Raw genomic sequence first — 15344 nt, forward strand, 5'->3', positions numbered from 1 at the left:
TCCAGCAATATGTTATCCATCTTGACAGTCTCCATGGACTTCTTCCCACAGGGTTTGCATAAACCAAATGATGCAGAACACAGTGTTTGCATAAAGCAAAGTACAAGAACTTTGGCTCAAGTCATTGCCGTTCCTTATTATTTTTTCTTCTGCATATGTACAGAATTATTGAATTTTTACATCTGCTGCAAACATAAAGAAAACATTTGTCCTCTAGTTTTTATGCACACAGTCTGTATGTCACCATTCTGTGTCCCTTAGAGTGCTTCTGTTTGTAAGGGGGTGGGATCTCCCCTGAAGTGGGACAGTCCTCATGTCAATCATCTAGAGAAGAGAAACATTCTATAAAGTTAGGATTTAGATTTACTTCTTTCTGGGCCTTGCTTCCTTGGGACTGGGCTTATAGTTCAGACAGATTATGTGACACTCCCAGATACAAGGATTAAAGGTGGAGGCTGGGCAGAAAAAAAATCTCTCTTTCAAGAGACTACACCTGAAAATTTGTGTGCCACACCTTGTAAACTTTGCCCTCAATGGAGTTTTTCAAACCTCCTCCCTTTTCTTACTGGTAAACAATCCATTTTCCAAAGTCTGGGAGTGTTCCTTAAGATGTTCAGAATATTCTCAACTTTCTGTCTCCCACTCACACAAAAAAAAAATTATCAGAAAATAAGCAATAGAAATAACTTTTATTTCATTGATTTTTTATGAGATAAATCTGTCAAAAATCCAACACTTTATCATGGATTACAAATGTGTTACTACTTTTACAATGTATGACACAGGTGAGTCTCAGAAGGCTGAGAAAATTGACTTGGGATCTCTTCTGCCTTCATTACTTGTGAGACCTTGGGAGAGTCTGTAATGCTCCAGCCCTATCTTGGCTGTCCTATAGATTACTGAGGGAAGATTTATTTGCCCAGAGGAGAATTGCACAATCCAGGCAGTCTTTCTGTGGCCATCCTTGGAAACCTGAATTTGATTTTCAGAGAGAGGATATGAATTCCATGACTTCTAACATCCAAATTTCTGCACTTATTTCCTGATTTAAAAAAAAAATTGCTTGAATTTATGACTGGTCGCATAATCACAATGATTTTCAATAAACGTCTGCGATCCAAACTAGGCCATTCCCCTCTGCAAATTTCAACCCGGTGACAGGAGGCTTTCTGTAATAATCTCCACTCTCGATTTTGGACGCAATTTCTGTAATTGAGACATTCCGCTCAAGTGGCATGCTGATTTCCTCAGCGACTTTTCCCAACTCCATTCTAACAATACAAAGAGACCTCAGGTCAATGCAAACAGAACCAGCTTTTCTGAAATGAGGTTGGCAATAGCTATCAGCACCAGGGGCAGTGGGAGAGCCGCCTCTCCAGCCCGGGCCCGGGAGCTGCGCCGGCCAACGCTGCGGTGCCGACCCTCCCTCCCCACACGCCCGCGGTGGGCGCTCACTCACCGGCTATGAGTAAAGGGGCGCGGTGATCAGGTGATGGCTGCAGAGGCCTGCAAGCTAGGGCCCCCTTGTACCGCGGCGGGGACGAGGCCCTGCCCACAGAGCCTCGGGATTGGCTGGCCATGACAGTTGTTAGGAGCCCCAGCCAATCAGTGCGGCCCTTGGCTTTCTTAAAGGGCCCGCAATCGTAACAGAAGCCTGAGTATTCTTCCGGTCGAGGGGAGAATGAAAGTGGAACAGGTGTGTGGAAGAGGCAAATTCAAAAACATAACAACTCAGCAGTCGTTTTGTTGTTGTTGTTGTTGTTGTTTGTTTGTTTTTTTATTGTTGTTTTTGGGTTTTTTTGGTAATGGAATTTGTATTTTGTTTACATTTTTATATTTACAAAGCAATTTTCTCTGGCCTGATACTCGTAAGTTGCACTAAAACATGATGTCGAATTTTTTTGTAATTGTAATGTATTCTATTGCTGTCGTGTATTTTTTTAAAAAATAAAATCAATAAAAGATTTTTTAAAATAACAAGTAAATAAATAAAAAGAACTGGGGATGTAGATTCATGCCAATTTCCTCTGGGTTCAATCCCCAGTGTAAAAAAAAAAAAAAGAAAAGAAAACATGATATAAATAAGTACATTGCAATGCTAAATAAAGGACAGAAAAATATATTAAAAATAAACCATAATCAGAATATTTAATTTTTTTAAAAGAAGGACTCAGTCAATTTATATAGTTTACTGTTTAGAAACTAGTACTGTTAAAAAGATAAAAGTACTGATAATTCTGAAATAACTTGAAAAGTGGAAAGACATTATAAAACAGGTTCTTTGAAAATGTACTTCAGCTTCACCATGACTTCATTGGCAAGTTTTCAAACAAACAGATGTTTATTAAACACTCAGTTTTAGTTAATGAGTTGGGGTCTCCGAACAAAACAGTTGATCACATAGAAAGAGTTTTAATCCTTCCTCTTGGAGCTTTTGTTACCTGGTAAGGCAGAGGGCATTTCTGCATGTGTATATATATTCACATATGTACACACTTGTATACATATGTGTATATTCTACTAACTAGCTAATTTAATAGGGGTATGACACCATTGCAATTGTAGCTGATATTTGACATCTAGTGAGCTTAAATAGTCTTTCTTGATTTTGCCAGTTACATTTCATCTAAAAATGTCAGCAGTTGTTTTTAAGGCAGAAGAAGTAGAATGGAAATCTCAAATAAGTGCTTGTTTACTCAGCTGAAAAGCTGCCACCATTAAAGTAGCAAAATATATATACATAAAAGGAACAAACTTGACCGGAATTATGGGTTCTTTTTTGGATAAAGCCATATTTATCCTCTGCTCCTCTGAGAAATGCCACTTTTCATTCAGACCAGCAATTTTTCTCTTGAGTAAACCAAGTTTCTCTCCCAGCCTCCTTGAGAGACTATTTGAAGAGCTATCCTTTGTTATCAAATGGCCTGGGGTAGTAGCATAGATTTCAAATGGATTTCACTAGTCTCTAGCCTTGAGAAAGGTCCAGCCCTCAGTATTTAGCTTTCAAACACTATTTGTTCAATGGCTGAATGAAAAAATTGCAACAACATCCCCACTTCCAGTTGTGGGAGCAAGAGTGTGTTGTCAGGAGCAAATCCAAGAGGAGGTTTAACTTTTTAAGCGATGTTAAAACTGTTCCACGAAGTAGGAAGTAACATTTGAGAGCATGGAGTAGTGTTTGAGTGCACATACTGGCATGAACACACCTAGATTCAATTTTCAGCTGTCATTGTCACCCTCTCACATTATCACCTCTATCTATAATACAATTAAAAACATCTAATTTATTGGGTTATTAGGACCAAATCAGATAATATAGTTAGACAAACTGTCTGGCATAAAGGATTTAATAAATTGTAGTAGCCAGAACAATGAGAACTGCTACTAATTCTAAGTCTGAAGGAGAGAAAGAGGGGGAAATTACCAAAACCAGGTGAGATTTGAAGCTGCAGCTACAGGAGAGGTTACCCAATAGCAGCCAATTGTTTATAGAGAGTCAATGCCAACCTTTGGCAGAGCAGGATGAGATTCTATAGTTGTAGCCGCTGCTGGGACCTCACTTCAAAGTGGAAACAGAGTGAAGATAGAAGGCCCACTTCTCTGTCCTTCCATGCTCCCATATCCTGTCAGGTCTTCCATTGGCTAGATCCACATGACAGCCAGAAGACGAGGAAGTCAGGTTGATGCAGTCTATGGTAGTCAGGCTCCTAAGCGCAATGCCTAGAGGGAAAACCAGAAAATATGCAGTACACCATTCCTCTGATCTTGGGTTTGTCATGCTTGAAAGTCCTAGTTCAAAAGGAAGAAATGCTTCCATTAGAGAATCCAGACATGATTCTAGGGAATTGGAAGCTGAAAGTGCCCTCTGATAATTTTGGTTCATCATAGTGACAAAATTGAGAAGATTGATCCCAATTACTAAAAGGAAATTGAGTTGTAGCTATTCAAGAAGGGCAAGGAAAACTATGTGTGACAACCAGAGATTCACTGGGTATCTCCTAGTCCTCTCATGAACAATAATAATGATCATTAGATAACTGCAGTAAGCCAATAAAGTTGGGACCAATTAAATTTCAGATTATGCAAAAATTGAAGTGTTATATCACTACTTCAGGTAAAAAATCCTGATCTACCAAGGTGCTGGCAGAGGGCAGGGGGAACATGAGTGAATGAATAGGAAGCTATGATTATCAACTTTAGCTCAGCAAGAAACTGGAGAGGCAGGAATTATAGTAGCTCCACATATAAAGTGTTAATTCACTATTCCTTCCCTGCCCCTTTTCTCCTGCTACCTTGCATAAAGAGTACTGGTGAAGACAAATATAATTTAATAATTAAGTGAGAGTACACCTGAATTGACCTCAACTCAAGGCAATGTGGTAGCTGATGGGACTTATAGAAAATCAGAGCCAGGGGCTGGGGTTGTGGCTCAGCAGTAGAGTGCTCACCTAGCATATGTGAGGCGCTGCATTCGATCCTCGGCACCACATAAAAATAAATGAATAAATAAAATAAAGGTATTGTGTCCTACTACAAATGAAAGCAAAATATTAGAAAAAAGAAAGAAAATCAAAGCCAGACAGTAGTTAAGGGAATAAAAATTTCTTTTATTCAGGAACTACTGAAATAGGAGGGAAAAGGAGCTCTGTTGGAGAACTGGGTTCCACTTTAAATATAGCAAGGAGAAGTGGAGGTTTATAGCTAGGAAGCAAGGGTGGTAGAAGCAGTCAGTGGATGAAAAATTACTAAGTGGAGACATGAAGGACAGAGGGAATTCTTACTAAACTGATCTAAAAATTCTTGATAAAAGCAGGTAAGAATGATCAGAGATTGCCTGAGAGGTAGTGGGGAATGAGGAATTTGATCAGATATCGAAGGTAATCATATATCCACATCCAAGGAATTTTCTTTAAACTGTCTTTGCAGGATTCTTGCTAAAATTGACTCTGCAAGGAAGAACACAGGACCCTGAGTTCAAAGTCTAAGTGAGGAGAAGTCTTCAAGAAGCCTTATAGAAGTTTGTTGTGTTTAACACTAGTCACACTTCATGATTCCTGTGAGTAGGGGATCAGTTTCCTATTCATCTGAGCAAAGGACAAGAATGATGCTGGATGGTAAAGCCCATAGACTCTCAGGCTCTTCAGTCTGCCTTCCCTTATATACATTCTCCTCCCTTCCTTGTACTCACTGGATTGCAGAAGATGGCCTCTTAGGAAAGCATCACCTGGGCTCTCCCCAGCTGGTATCCCTTTGGGGCTTTTGCAGGAGATGAAAGACAGGAAGGAAGGGGCATCAGGGTATGTTTTCTCCATTCTTTCTCTGGTGGTGGCTATGTTCCTTCACAACTGCAGCTCCTGACAAGTGTTCCCTCCTCCATTGTTCCAGCTTACTAGACGCTGGACATACTTCTGACCTTATGCTACAGCCTAGACATGGCACAGGCTTCCCATTGTTACTAGACTCTCTAGAGACCTCAGCTTGATGGTTCTCTTAACCTACTCCACAGCTTTTTAAATATTGTCTTCATTGATATGTCTTTAGTTGAGCCAACAAATAAAATTCCAATCCTGATTGTAAACCCTCTATACCTTAAATTATAAATACAATTATAAATATATGACATATAGGATATTGGTCATAATTTCAAAATGTAAGAGAAAAAGATGACCATGAGAATATACCTAGGGAATTGAGAAAAATCATGGTATAGCTATAGGACACATTTTATGAAATGTGAGCTAAAATGATTAAAGGAAATGTTTCAATACCAAGTGACATATAATTTTAACTGGTATGTAGATTATATCCAGTTATATGAATTTGTGAATATACATTTTTATATTTTTACACACATACAAATGTGGGCTTTTTATCATCTTGCATTATAGCATGAGAATTTTCATGTACATAACATTCATACTACTGATTTTAACAACTATATGATTTTCAGAAGCTGTTGTACAACAACTTCCATTTTGAACATTTCTGATTTTTTTCTATTGGGAAGAACATCATAATAGTCATCTTAATGTATATATAGCTTTTTGTATTTTGATTAGAAATACTGGATTAAATAGTATAATACTTTAGAGAAAATTAATGTAAAATTCTCCACTCAATGGAAACTCCTTACACCAGGATGGTAAAATTGTACAATAGTTCTCTATCCTTCTAAAAAGTCTTAAAAAATAAAATAATCTTAAAAAAAAATAATGAGTTTGAAAGTTCAAAATGGACTTAGAGCACACCTCCAGCAGCACCTCTGCCTATTCATCCTTCCTATTGGGCACTGACTCACTTCCATTTGAAATAGACCCCAACTGTGACTGCACCAGTAGTGGTTCCTGCAGATTGTAAAGAGAGCAGATGTACTGTCTGCAAGAAAAGCTATTGCCATGGGCCACGCCAAGTGTGCTCAGGAATGTGTCTACAAAGGGACATCAGACAAGTGCAACCGCTTCCCCATCATGGAGAGAGCTCTGCTCCCACATGTACATAGAGTGACACGTACAAACTGCATTACTTGTCATAGTCTCCTGACCTATTTGAAGCATTGCTTTTTCTATGAAGTATATATATGATAATAAAAAACAGTTTCCTTAAAAGAAAGGGTGTGCAGGAGCCGTGATGCATGCCTGTAATCCCAATAGCTCAGGAGGTTGAGGCAGGAAGATCAGGAGTCCAAAGCCAGTCTCAGCAATTTAGCAAGGCCCTAAATAACTCAGCAAAACCCTATCTCTAAATAAAATATTTTTAAAAAGGGCAGAGGTTAAGCGCCCCTGGATTCAATCCCCTGTACCAAAAACAAAAGAGGGGAGGGGCTTTGGATGTTTTCACAGGAGTATGAAACTTATGCCATTAATCTGAGAACCAGTTTAGTCAAGAACCTCAGCTTGTAAAGAACTGCAAGTAGTTGCAAAGTGTGGGACTGAGGGTAAATGCTCTTTTAAACCATTCTGGAATGGGGTTCCCTAAATTCCAAATTTTAATTTTTCACTCCAATTCTGGGGCACGACTGTAGCCTGAGCACAATCTGGACCAGATAATCATCACAGAAATTCTGTAGGAGCCTTGTTTGGACTTCCTGCATTCCTCAACAGTGACACTTTAGAACAATGTGTTACATGTCAGCAGAGAACTCTTTAGGTCCTGTATTTTCCCTGCCTAAAGATTTTTAAATTGAAGAAGAATTTACATACCATAAAATTCACCACTCCAAAGTGTATGTAATTAGTGGCTACATATTTAAAAATTGTACAAGCATCACAACTACTTAATTCCAGAATGTTTTCATCAGCCCCTAAAGAAAATTCAAGACTGGGAGGAAATGGGGTGGGTTGCAGGCCTGTAATCCCAGCAATTTGGGAAGTTCAGGCAGGAGGATCACAAGTTCAAAGCTAGCTAAGTAACTTAGTGAGGCCCTAAGCAACTTAGTGAGATGCAGTCAATCCCATTCTTCCCTTTCCCTAGGCCCTGGTAACTCCTAATCTAATTTCTGGTTTTATAGATTTGTGTATGCTGGAAATTTCATAAAAATTGAATGGTCTTCTGTGTCTGGTTTCCTTTATTTAACATCTGGTTTTCCAGGTTCATCCAAGTTTATAGCATGTATCAGTTCTTCATTTTATGTTCCAGTGTGTAAATACGCCACATTTTGTTTTATCTATTAAAAATTGATAGATATTTAGATTGCTCCCACTTTTTGCTATTATGAATAATACTGCTAAGTTTATGTGAACATATTTCAGTTTGCTAGGGTATATATGTAGGAGTAAAATTTCTGTAGCATATGATAACTCTGGGTTTAACTTTTAGGAGTTAAACAAATATATGATGCCACTAGCAGTGAATAAGGACACCAATCAACCCTTTGTAGGTGTTAAGAGCAGACACTGGAGACATAATGTCTGGGTTTGAATCCTAGTTGTGCCATTGTTCTAGCTGTGTAAGCTTAGATAATTTCTTAAGTTGTATGTCTCAGTTTCCACATCACTAACATGGAGCCAATAATAGTAACTTCCTCATAGGATTGTTATTATATTTTAATAAGCTAACATATATAAATCACTAAGACAGTATCTGACATTTTAAAAAATCCTGTTTTAGTATCACTGCTCCTTTTAATCTTTATTGTTATGATTATTGTATTTTGTTTTATTAATTTAAAAAGTAATGATATAGTTTGTTGAGGTTTGGCATGGAAAAACAGTATTGGAAATGACACTCATGTTAGTGGGCAAGAAAGTCAAGGAAAGCTTTTCTGAGCAGGGATGATTATATTTTAGAGTATAACCTGAATCAAACCAAGAATTCACACAGTTCAGTCCAAGCATGCAATAGCATTCTAAGAAAACTACTGGTGAAGCATTATAGAATGATCAAATGTTCTGTACAGCATAACCTCTTAAAATCTTCTTTAGATATTTCTCTTTCCAGATTTTTTTCACTCACAGTAGCTGCTTGTGTCTATATTTTTTCTCACCTGTGATGTCACCATACCACTTGACTAGGACCCTGTTAACTTCCTTCTGAAACTTACAAAACTCACATGACACTGTTCTCAGTCTGTGAAAATCAGTCGCTTGTAGCCTTGAGAAATTCAGTCTACTCTTCTCCCTGAATGCTTCTGTTTTTACAGAAAACATTCCCTGAATGCTGATGAGTAAAATGATCTTTATTTTTTTGTGTGTGATATTGTGGACACTCTTGGTCTCCATCCCCATTTTCTGGCACACAACATCTAAAAGCTTTGTAATTTCTTGAGGGACAGTGGTAGTAGGTGCATCTTTTCTTCTGATATCTTATCTTTAATCTAGTTCCTGACATAGAGCTCCTAAAGCCATTGGAATTTCCTGAGTCACAGGACTGTCTTTGGTTCTAGAGAAGTGACTGAGAGCTCCTGAATAAGAGATGGTCATCAGAGACCAAGACATGATCACAAGTTTGGAATTTTCAGCCCAACCCCCATCCTCCACAAGGGGGAGAAGGCTGAAGATTGAGTTAACCGTTGCTGATGTGCTGTGATCAATCTCGTTATTCTCCATAAAGATCTAGAGAGTTCATGGGGCTTCTGAGTTGCTGAACACCTGAAGTTTTCAGAGGGCTTGGAAGCTCCCTGCCCCTTCCCCCATACATCACCCTGTGCATCTCTTTATCTGGCTGTTCATCTGTATCATTTGTAATTTCCACCAATATAAACTGGTGAATGTAAGTATACCGTTTCCCTAAGTTCTGAGAGCCACTCTAGCAAATTAATCAAACCTGAGGAGAAAGTCATGGGAAACCACAATACGTAGCTGGTCTGTCAGAGGTTCTAAGGGCCTGGACTCAGGGCTTCCTGAAGTAGGAACCCTCCTGTGGGGCTGGGCCCCGTACATTGTGGGATTTTTCTATAACTTCCCATAGTGTCAGAATTTAATTGAATTCTAGAACACTTAATCCATATCTGCTGGAGAATTGCTTGGTGTGTAAGGAAAACTCCATGCACACTTTGGAGATCTTAAGTGTTCTGTGCTGTGTTGCATATGAGAGTAGGGAAAAGTTTGTTTTAGTTTTTCCTATCTTACTTACATTATATATTCTCCTTTTTTAAATAGTTCTCCACAAGAAAGACACCAAAAAAACAATTCTAGACCTCATCTTCTTTCTTTTTCTCCTCTTTCTATGGTAATCATCATTGAAAGTACTGCACAGCTTGGTCTAGAAGTGTCCATCAAAGTCCTTCCAAGCCAACCTGTGACCAAACATGTCAATGTTAGAGCTTGTTCTTCCCCATGCCAACTCACCATCTTCCTCTTGCCCTCTAAAAACATGTGGAAAAGAGGAATTAACCATGTTAAAATTTTCTCAGTTATAGCAGGCATTAACTATCCCCTTTACGAAAACCAAGCAGATTAGGGTTGGTTATTGCCATATCTATTGGGAGTCTTAAATATAGGGAAATGGATACCAAATGATCTTACTTGAGACCAATTTTATGATCAGAAGTAAAATAAGGCTACCCTTTCCAACCCAAACCTAAGCTAGGCCACACTGTGTTGGGAGAAATTGCTTTTCTGCATTCCCCAGGGACTTGCCTAAAAAAAGGTTAGACTTAATGGGGTAGACGTTTTTCTGTATTGCCCTCACTCACCTGGATTCTTGTTATTCTGTCTTACTCTGAAAATGCTGCCCCCAACTTCTCCATTCTCTCAGCCTTTGCTTTGTCGGTTCTTACTAGCACAAAAATCAACAAAAACTTCTGGGTTAGGAGCCTTCCCTTGAGATTGTGAGATGTCTATAACTCTAGACTCTAATTCACATTTTTATTTGGTTTGTCCATGCACAGTCATCATGAAATCTATCTTTCTAGTCTCCTCCCTGCCCTGAATGATTCATCCTGAGTTCATATGCACCCGCCTTAATGCCAATGCCCAGGCCAATGGCACTGTTAAGCCAATGAGGCTTTCCCTCTGTGTACTTTGTCAAAGAAATGTTCTAACCATTACTCAGAACTCTGCTCTCATACCTGACCTGGCATTCCCCACCAATTTCTTCAACTTCTGATGGAAGCAGTTATTTTCCCAGCCTGGTTAACAGTAAGTCCCAGGAGCAGGGCTAAGGCCCTGAACCACTCCCAGCAACTGCCACCAACTTCCTCTCTTATTTTCAGAAAGGGTTGTAAGTTTATCTCTTGATTGCTAATTTCCCAGTTGTCAATGTAACAGAAGACTTTTGGTTTTGTTTTCAGACTTTTCAGAGTACTTATATAATCTTGGTGAAAGACTGGTATAAGTTATCTGGCTGTCCTTCAATGGATGAATGGATTAAAAAATGTGGCATCTATACACCATGGAGTATTACACAGCACTAAAAAATGACAAAATCATGGAATTCGCAGGGAAATGGATGGCACTAGAGCAGATTATGCTTAGTGAAGCTAGCCAATCCCTAAAAAACAAATACCAAATGTCTTCTTTGATATAATGAGAGCAACTAAGAATAGAGCAGGGAGGAAGAGCAGGAAGAAAAGATTAACATTAAACAGAGACATGAGGTGGGAGGGAAAGGGAGAGAAAAGGGGAATTGCATGGAATGGAGGGAGACCCTCATTGTTATTCAAAATTACATATAAGAGGTTGTGAGGGGAATGGGAAAATAAACGAGGAGAGAAATGAATTACAGTAGATGGGGTAGAGAGAGAAGATGGGAGGGGAGGGGAGGGGGGATAGTAGGGGATAGGAAAGGTAGCAGAATACAACAGTCACTAATAGGGCATTATGTAAAAATGTGGATGTGTAACCAATGTGATTCTGCAATCTGTATTTGGGATAAAAATGGGAATTCATAACCCACTTGAAGTCAATGTATGAAATATGATATGTCAAGAACTTTGTAAGGTTTTGAACAACCAATAAAAAAAAAGAAAAAAAAAGAATCAACAGGGAGATACAACCTAGTAAGAATTTCCTGGTTTCAAAATTTTTTAAAAAGGCTCATGAACATCCAGAGAAAAAAAGCTGAAGTCACAGGGAAGGAGGCAGCACATATATGTATATTCAAAATGTTGCTGATGGTAATGTAAATTGCTAGTGTTTTAAAAATGTGTCAACATTTATTAAAATAAAAATAGACCTTTTAAACCAAAAAAAAAAAAAAAAAAAGTTATCTGGCTGTGGTACCTTACTCTGGAAGAGTATATCACTAATATCTATCAACAGGTCCTAATGATTCTACTTCCAAACTGTCATTTGAAATTTGTCTACAGCAATCACTCCTAAAGACCTCTCAGCTTCCATGAACATAAGGCCCCTCTAAACTCCAAACTTCAGAATGTCCACTAGGTGATTCTTGTGTTTTAAACTATCCAGTGGCTTTTAATTGCAGTTAGAATCCTGCCTCTATCCTTAGGCCTCAGGGCCATTCAAGATGTGATCTAATCTACCCTCCCTTTCTTTCCTCTATACTCAGGACACAATGATCTTTCCAGTCTTGAAAGTTGCCTGGCTCCTCCCCTGGCTCTTACATAGTCTTTGCACCTATTCTTTCCTAAAATATATTGTTCCTGGAGATCTTTTCATGATTATCTTCACAATTTATTTTTCAAAAACCATCTCTATGTATTGACACACTCTTGCACACTCTGTTGTATTATTCTTCCTGCATTCTAATTCTTTTTTATTTTTAATAAAACTCTTTGTTATCTGAAATTGTTAAGCATCAATTTACATTTGGAATGTACCTCTCTCAGAACAGAATGGCCTTGTTGCCTTTTTAGGAAAAGGTGGGGAAAGGAAAGGCTCATCATTCTTTTATGATGAGCCTACATCATAGCAGATATAGAGTGCTCCAATTCACCTGGAGGTAACCATAATTGGTCTTTGAATAAATACTTACTCGTACCAAAACAAAACCAAAAGTAGTTGTTCCCTTCAAAGTAGAAGTTTCATAGAATTTTAGGTTTTCGAGTCATGTTTTATCAGTTTACAACCAAGTGTCAGTATAAGATAATGCTTCTGGAGATCATTCTATATGAGACATTTAAACCAAGTTGTGGGCTTACATCAAGTAGATGACCCATGAGTAACTGTTTCATTTGTATGGCATTCACTTAGGTTATTTAGGATATTAAATCAACAAAACATTTCCCGGCATCTCCTAAAAAACTCATCTCCTTACTGCAAACTCTTATTTAGTGGCTTTCTGTTGATTTATCGAGAATCCCTGGAATTAAAGCATTGACCACAAAGTGTTCCCAAATTCCCACAGTATTTACCTAGTTCATAACTATTTATACATAGTTTTGTGTACTTGATAAGGACAGGGAATATTTTTGGAGACTTTGTTTTTGAGCCCCTGTGACCTGGGAGCTCCTCAACAAAGGCATGAGCTCTACCACCCATCCGTAGAGGAAGGAGATAAATAGAGCACTAAGAAGGGAAGCATCTGAGTGTCAGGTGAGGACAGCTGTTACTCTCTGGTCCCCACATGTTAATTACTTCTGAAATCTACGTTATTGTTTTGTGTAACCCGGCTTAAGTATTCTGCTCCAGAGTCTTTATGCATTAATCTATAGCAAAGATGGGGCAACCAAGGTTAGGGGTTGGAATGGGAACAGTGAGAGAGAAATGGGTTTTGCAGAGGGCAGTGGTTTACCACCCTGCACAATTCAAATAGAAAATGGGGATAAATCTGAACATTGTCTTTTCATATAATAAAGTGGATTTTAAAATACTCGATGCAGACGAAGCACTTTGCCAATTTTTGTTGTTACTGCTTTGTTCTGAGGTTCATCTCTCTTGATTAAGGGAAGAAAGTGGCAAATGGAGTACGCAGAGGCAGAGTGAAAGGTGAATTAATCTAAATCAGCCATATTAGATAGAAGAAGAGGAGTTGGAACTGTCCTTACAAAGAATTCTTGATTTGATTTTTTCCCCCTTTAAACCTTAAGTCATCTGTTTTCAAAACTTCAATGTGAACATCACTCACCTGATAACAGTATTAAAATGTCAATTTCCAAGACCCCCACCCCATCCTGCCTCATAGTTCAGATGTAGCAGGTCTATGGCAGAGCTCTAGAATGGATATCTTAAACACTTACCCCAAGTCAACCATGATGCAAGGGACCCTAGAACATTACCAGGGCATGGTACCACACCCATGTAATCTCAGTGACTCAGGAGACTGAGGAAGGAGGATCATAAGCTCAAGGCCAGCCTGGGCAATTTAGAAAGACCCAGAGTCAAAATAAAAATAAAAAGGGCTGGAAATGTAGCTCAGTGGTAAAGTGCTCCTGGGTCAAATTCCCAGTACCAAAAAGAAGGAGGAGGAGGAGGAGGAGGAGAAGGAGAAAAGGAAGGGGAAAAGGGAGAGGAAGAGGAGGAAAAGGAGGGGGGGAGGAAGGGAAGCACATTGGCAATGATGAGTTTTTACCTCTAAAAATGAATGAGGGGAGTGAATGGGAATGGGAAATGGTGACATTAGAGGTGACCAAGGTGTCTAGCTTTTCAACCCTGGCTAGTCACTGCTCTTCTGGCTCAGCACTTCTCCATCCACTTTGCCCAAATCATAAAACTCACACAGTTTTTCAAGATAACACTTCTTAACAGCCTAGTTCTTTGGATTTATGTATATTTTTAGAGCTGATAAATGAAATTTCTCTTTTTCTAGGCACATTCTGTTTTTCTATTTCTGGAGGATACCAAAAACCTCATTAAGAAGTTTACTCAATTGCATGGGAGTATGAGCAGCTGAAGAGAAGAAAAAGATGAAATAGATGAAAAAAGAACACAAATCCTCAGATTACTAATATGCAAATCCCTAAGCACAAGCTGAGTAAATACATTCAATTCCCACTAACAGCTTCAGAGAAAGGCAAATTTTATTCACTTCCTGCTTTCCCTGCTAATCATTTGTGTAGACCTTTCATAAAATAATCAAAGACCAAAACATCCCTCTTTCCAGGTTTATAAAGAATTCATAGATTATAAATACTATCCAAGAGAATATGACCTAATCCTGATGACTTGGTAAACTATTTGACCAAGATATCTTAGCTGGCTTGAGGTAGGTGACTCTAGAGACATTTTTTTTAAGATCTTAATAGTGATGACTGAACTAGCAGATCATGAAGTCTATTTCCTGGATCTTGACCATTATTTTTAGAAAAATTAAACATTAAAAAGAAAATGTCAGAGGTATTAATTACATACACAGCCACTGTTGCATGAAACATGTTTATATATGTGTGTACACTCAACACACCTTTACACAAACATGTGCAAATTGGATTACCACATAAAGTCTATATTTTATCACAGGTTAGACCTTAAGTTGGGAAACCTGTTCTATTCCATTATATGGCCTCAAAAACTATTTGAAAGAAGGAGCACTGGAACTGAGTCTTCAAAGTCTGTTACAATTTTACTGATACCAGAGAGAATCCCACATTTCCTACCAGATCTCTAAGGAAGTATCATCCTCAGTATTTACAAATTAAAAATTAAAATCTGCCAGGCATGGTGGCACAGGCCTATAATCCCAGTGACTCCAGAGCCTGAGGCAGTAGGATCTCAAGTTCAAAGCCAGCCTCAATAACTTAGTGAGGCTACCTCAAAATTTTAAAAAATTTTTAAAAGGAGAGCGCTGGGATGTGGCTCAGTGGTAAAGTGCCCATAAATTCAATCTCTAGTACTAAAAAAATAAAAATCTGTAATGCCTTGTGTGAAAATTTGTACTGGGGAAGCAAATGCCACAATCAAGCCAAAGGCAAACTCAATATTCATTCATCATGCAGTATTTTGAATTGTAGTTGAAATGAATAAGCCGGAAAGGCAAACGAAAATGAATTCAATTGATGGACAGGA

At 38.5% G+C, this 15344-nt stretch overlaps 1 protein-coding gene across 1 annotated transcript in view; it reads right to left on the reverse strand.

The window, feature by feature from the left end:
• The window catches only part of Plgrkt (plasminogen receptor with a C-terminal lysine), a 52165-nt gene extending 50566 nt beyond the window's left edge, over window positions 1–1599 (reverse strand). Inside the window, exon 1 of the mRNA XM_005327957.5 lies at window positions 1460–1599. The gene's annotated coding sequence lies outside the window, so the exon portion shown is untranslated. The remainder of the gene's footprint in view (window positions 1–1459) is intronic.
• Between the last annotated feature and the right edge of the window lie 13745 nt (window positions 1600–15344).

Source organism: Ictidomys tridecemlineatus, chromosome 4 (assembly GCF_052094955.1).
Source record: "Ictidomys tridecemlineatus isolate mIctTri1 chromosome 4, mIctTri1.hap1, whole genome shotgun sequence".
Lineage (NCBI taxonomy): Eukaryota > Metazoa > Chordata > Mammalia > Rodentia > Sciuridae > Ictidomys > Ictidomys tridecemlineatus.